Source organism: Megascapheus bottae, unplaced genomic scaffold (genome assembly GCF_031878675.1).
Source record: "Megascapheus bottae isolate mThoBot1 unplaced genomic scaffold, mThoBot2.hap1 HAP1_SCAFFOLD_40, whole genome shotgun sequence".
NCBI classification, from domain to species: domain Eukaryota; kingdom Metazoa; phylum Chordata; class Mammalia; order Rodentia; family Geomyidae; genus Megascapheus; species Megascapheus bottae.
This window is the reverse complement of record NW_028327715.1, coordinates 368816-374815: the sequence shown is the minus strand read 5'-3', so window position 1 is coordinate 374815 and position 6000 is coordinate 368816. Positions and strand designations below refer to the sequence as shown.

General features: G+C 35.8%; 1 long non-coding RNA gene across 1 annotated transcript; it reads right to left on the bottom strand.

Annotated features, from left to right (window-relative positions):
- Positions 1 to 242: 242 nt before the first annotated feature.
- On the bottom strand, positions 243 to 4516 carry LOC150039271 (uncharacterized). Its single transcript, XR_016534385.1, has 3 exons — positions 4150 to 4516; positions 953 to 1032; positions 243 to 394 (listed from the first exon to the last, which is right to left on the bottom strand). It is a non-coding gene; the product is annotated as an uncharacterized LOC150039271 (long non-coding RNA).
- Positions 4517 to 6000: the final 1484 nt, after the last annotated feature.

Genomic DNA, 6000 nt, shown 5'->3' with positions numbered 1-6000 from the left:
CTTTTAGTTTAAGCATCAAAATACAAATTTATTCTTGAATATTTTTTCTCTAAAGAGACTGAAAGATCAATACATTTTGTCAATCTTTGCTTTTTAATTCCAAGATCTACCCAACAAATTGACATACAGGGAGAATAAAATCTGTTTTCTGCTAGCCCTTAGTTAATGGTATCTGCAATAGGAGGATTCCAAGGACTTTTCAAGTTGGTGCTGTTATTATTCGTATAGCAAGGTCACAGAAACTTTGAGCTTAATAGCAGGTAAAAGATGGCTTAAACTTAGGAGTCCCAGGGAACCTTTGATCTTACCTTTTATCTCCCCTGAAGTCTTCTTTTATTCTTTGTTTGGCTCCACCATTTACCAACTATCTTGTCCGGGAAAAATTGCCATTGGCCTGGCAAAGGACACAGTCAAGTCGATACTGATTTTATATAAATTAAATAAAAGGGTTGTGCTTCATCTCTTTGACAACTAAATTACATGAGGCTCACCGGAATATCAGAGCTTGTTACATTCCCAAAAAGCTGCATAGGAGGAGCAATGTCATTTGATGCTATTAATGGCTTAAATGCCTTCAGGTTTGGTCATTCCTTTGGATCTACTTCTAACTTTACCAAACCAAAATGTTTAAGCATGAAGAAGTCATTGTAAAGACATACTCAAGGATACTTTAGAAAATGTGAGGAAACAATGATTCTTTTAAATGATAAGTACTGCCTGTATTTGTTAATCACAGAATGTACCTACTATCTGTGTAACTGGTATACCAAAGAAAGCAGAAAAAAATGACTGGAAGAATGCCATGTAGAGTTTAGAGCACAGGCTGTTTTTCTTTGATATAAGGAAAACAAGAATATAATATACTATGGACAGGACATACCATGTATTACTTTCCTGCTTTTTTATATAAAAATGTCCACAAACATATCTTAAAGCAATACCAATATATTACCGCACTCTCAGAAGTCTGGGTACAGTGTGTCTAAGGTGGGTCCTTTCTTGGTACCAAGATGGTGGCAAAGCTGTTCCATCCTGGAGATGAGGAGTGGATATTAGTTTGTGTCGTCATTCAGCTTATGATTAAATTTAATTCCTTTCAGGCCCTAAGGTCTACTTAAACCTTGAGGTCTACACTCTTGTTGGCAATCATCAGTAGCTGCATATTACTTTCCCTCCTTTCTTTTCATGTCCTTTCTCATACCTGCCCTCATGAACAAGTCAACATCCTCTTATACTTTACATCTCTCTGATTCCATAGCCTTCTGAATCTCTCTGAACTCCACAAACATTTCTCTGTTTTGTGCCATTAGGTGGATCCCACTAGAGTGGGATCCTCTTCTTATTTTCACATCCATAATATTAACTACATCTTCAAGTGACTTTCATCACAAAAAGTTATATTCATAGGAACCCAGGACTCAAGTAGTAGAGTGCTAGCCTTGAGCTGAAGAGCTCAGGGACAGAACCTAGGCCGAGAGTTTATGCCCATGACCAACCAAAAAAAAATAGTCTGCACAAAATAGAGATTTCAAGGGCCTGGAATTTGGCCTTTTGGTAGAGTGCTTGCCTAGCATGCATGAAGCCAGCATGATATAGAAAAAGCCGGAAGTAGTGCTGTGGTTCAAGTGGTAAAGCTCTAGCCTTGAGAAAGCCCAAGGACAGTGCTTAGGCCCTGAGTAAAAGGACTGGCAAAATAAAAAGACATTTCAAGAGCTGCATAAGGGCAGCTATATTAGGATCCAAGGGGACCAGTATACTCTTAGGGAGCAGATGGTATAAAAGCTCCACAGTGTTGACTAATATTTACAATGTCTCAGAACTCTTGAAAACTATCATATTTAGAATATTTTATTAGTCAAAGTTGACTTTCACTTTTTGTACAACTTTTACTTTTTTCATATATTTTTTATTGTAATTAATAGAAGGGTTACATGATATTTGCCAGATAGATGGTGCATTAATTCCCATACACTGATACATGTCTTGGTCCCCTATAACTTTTACTTTTTATTAATTACAATTTACCATTAATTAAGTAATTATAGTTATTGCTAGGAGAAAAAATGCAAGCAATTGGTCTATGTATGTCCCACTTCCTTTCCCAAAAGAAAACATCTTTAACTAATCTCCTGTGAATTTGGTATCTGGTAAATAGATTACTGACTTTGGCTACAAGCAAAAGACTTGTTGCTCTCCTTAAAAGGATGTCACTGGGTGAGGATTAACTGTAGTGAAGACAGCATGAATATAAAGCAAGGATATTTGTGTATATCCTTTGCGCACTGCCACCAGATGGCATGTCAAATGTTTATCTGAAACCCTTAATAGCTATAACCTTGAAGTCACTTAGTAAAGGTGGAAAATAAGTAATTTGATTCCTTCTAGATGGATTTGAAAAATCTAATACTCACAGCTATTGGAGATAACACAATCACATACTTAGAAATTCAAGTACAACATGGACATAAAGATATATTCTAAGTTAGACACTGGTGATTCATAATTGTAATCTTTGCTCCATTGGGGGCTGAGTTCTAAGGATCATGGTTCATAGCCAGCCCAGGCATAAAAGTCTATAAAACTCATCTGAAACTAACAACCCAAAGGTAAAAAGCAGAACTGGGGTCTACGTGGTAGCCTTGAATAAAAAAGCTAAGAGAAAGCATCCAGGCTAAGTTCAAGACCTAGTATTTGCACACACACACACACACACACACACACTAAAAATAATAAATTATTAGGCACATTATAGATTTTGCCTGTACCGAGAGGAAATGTTCCTAACTCAATATGTTGGTAAATAATTCCAGTCTCTCTCATACAATGGTAAAATCAGAGCCACTTTTTGAAGCAGTGAAAATGCCTGGTGTAATTTCAATAGTTATAAATCAAAATTAAGCCTAGAAAACTGGACTCATAAATAAGTGCAGAGACTCCAGCTGGTTTTATTCTAAAGGCACTCTCAGATCCATTTGCATGAAGCTGACATGAGTATGGGAAAAGGGAATTCTATTTTAGTACAATCAGTTAGGAGCAGTCCCCAGGATTTAAATTTCCTAATAGGGAAATATACAGCAATTAATTTTTAAAGATTGAATTACTAAATGGAGAAATACAAGTTCTTATTTGCCCTTTGATGATTGTTTCTGTTCTGTGGAAAATTTCTAGGATTATAGATGAAGATTGAGGATAAGGAATTCTTTCATTCAACCACAAAGTCAGTAAGACAAAGCATGTAACCTACATTTTCTTCTAATCAAATCTGCTGTTTCTTTGATGAAATTGGTTTGGTGGGCTTTTTCTCAGCTTGAACTTAACCACATAAAATGAAACTTCATAGATTCTGACTCTAAATTCTAAAGATTAGAGAAAAATTAACCATCCTGACTTTTCTGTTTTAACCAGACTGCTCTAAGACTTAGAATGAATTACTTCAGTAAACAAACTGAGAAGATTGTGAAAGACCACAAAAACAAATAATTTCAAGAATTTTTGTTGTTTATATCAAATGTCTTATCTGTGGCAGTTAATGTAGAGGTTCACCCAGTTAGTTCCAATTGTATATTAACTTTTCCAATGAAAGAGAAAAACGACTCAAAGAAGTAAAATAACTAACCTAGCTGACACAACATGTAAATGTAGGAGACAAAGTTAGGAAATCCAGTCCCCTTTCAAATTCCTAGTATCTTTTGTTTTTCTTAGTCAACTATATGAATATTAGGAGTGTCATTGTATTTATGTAGCCATTTATATGTTTATACCTGATGTCTCCTACTTAAAAGTACTATAAAATCTTTACTCAATACACACTTTTATTTTTATTCCTCAAAGTCTAAAATGCAATGCCATAAAATACACTTTTTTTTGCCAGTCCTGGGCTTGAGCTCAGGGCCTGAGCACTGTCCTTGGCCTTTCTCAAGGCTAGAGCTCTACCACTTGAGCCTCAGCATCACTTCCAGCTTTTTTGTATGTATGTGGTACCAAGGAATCAAACCCAGGTCTTTGCTCATGCTAGGCAAGCACTTTAACCACTAGGCCAAACTCCCGGCCCATGAAATACACTTTTAAGTTACTATTATATCTGCACTTTTAGAAATAAGCAAACTATATCAAGTTGAGTTAATAATGCAAAAATTTGATCCTACTTACTGTCCTTTTCCTTTTCCATATTTTCCTTTGGTAGTTAATGGTAGTAGAACTATTTTTTTAAGTTGTAGAAATATCACAGTTCATTTACTCAGCATGTATTTCTGGAGCACAAACCATTATGATGTTCTGTTTGTAGTCATGTGTTTGCTTATTTGCTGATTTATTTTGCCCTTTGTACCAAGTGTAGATAGGAAGAAATGCAACAGTCCCCCCACAATGAGCAGAAGGGACATGATTGTATCCTGAAGAGAACCTAGAAGAAGCAAGGAGGCAGCCAAAACAGGCTAGTTAATACCCAACTCTCAATGCCAGATATGGCTATATTTTGCCAGCTCTAATCTTGATACCTCCTATGTAATTGGTTAGGTAGAATTAGTTTAGGTAGATTTTTTTTTATTACCAGGTATTTGCTCTTTACCATATCCTCATTCAGTGTTTTCTTACTTTAACTTTATTCCTTGGGGCTTTATCTATTCCTTATTCAGATGTTTTTACTCTTTTGGATGGATTTTTGTTGTTTTAATGTTTGTTTTTGTTTTTGTGCTGGTCCTGAACTCATGGATTAGGTGCTGTCCCAGGGGCTTATTGCTCAAGGCTTGTGCTCTACCGCTTGAACCACAGCTCCATTTTTGAATTTTTGGTGGTTAATTGGTGATAGGAGTCTCCTGGACTTTCCTGCTTGGGTAGACTTCAACTGCAATCCTCAGATGTCAGACTCCTGAATAATTAGCAAATAACTAGCATTACAGGCATGAACCACCAGTGCCCAGCTGGATTGCCTTTTAAATGTGCATTTTCCTGTGATGAAAGAAGCCGTTCACATAGCCTACAACATAGTCTGTGGGAGCTATTGCTTTCAGGACATGCAGCAAGCTAATGTTTATTTCCCTTACCTTGTTTGTTATTTTCCATTTCAATGTTTCAATACTAGTAGCAGAGGCACAGATGACTTAACATTTCCCACTTATGAAACCCCTTTACAGAGTTTTATCTCTTCCAGATCGAGCATTTAAAATTAACTATGAGACTTTTCTATTGTCCTTGATTGGAATGCTGGTTCAGTATTCACAAAATGAACATTTTGGCTGGCAGCTGAAGAAACAATGATTGATCATGGTACTTTCAAGTTGTACTAACATGAAAGAGCTGACTGATGAGAAGGGATGAGAGTATTTGTCTAAGTACTGCCCCAGTAGAGTAACTCACAGTACCCAAAGAATATAGAAGGAACAGAGAAAAGGAAACAAACAAACAAAAAAACCCTCCCCTTAATGCTTAATATCAGGTCATTATTGCTGACACATTTGATGAGATGGGGAAAATAGGCTTTTTGTTAATGTGTTATAAAATAAATAGGAACGACATAGTGGCAGATGAAAGCTTTTGCTTCTCTCCATTTTATCGCTTTTAAATGTGGCTTTTCACATTCTGATTAGAATTTTAAACATGCATGGGAATTAAGAAGATATGGAATTTATGAAAAAATGATCTCCACCAAGTAGTTTCTTAGGCAGATTGGAATGCTTTGACCTTGAAAAGATAAATCCAGAACAAGTTAAAAACAGTGCATTATATTGCTGTGAACATATACAACTCCTAGCGTGGTGTATATCACAGATTAACAATAAAATAGAACAATCAGAAGATGAGGATGAGACTGACTTTCAAAACATGATTTACTAATGCAATTTTGAATGATCCCAACTGTATTTTGTTCCATTTATGAAAGAGATCTTGCCTTTCCTAATAAAGATCATTCAGATATAAGATAACCAAAAAGCAAATTTTTCTAAGTTCGGCTTATTTATGTTCTAGTAAAAGTAAAGGAAATTAGTAAGGATTAGGATTTCC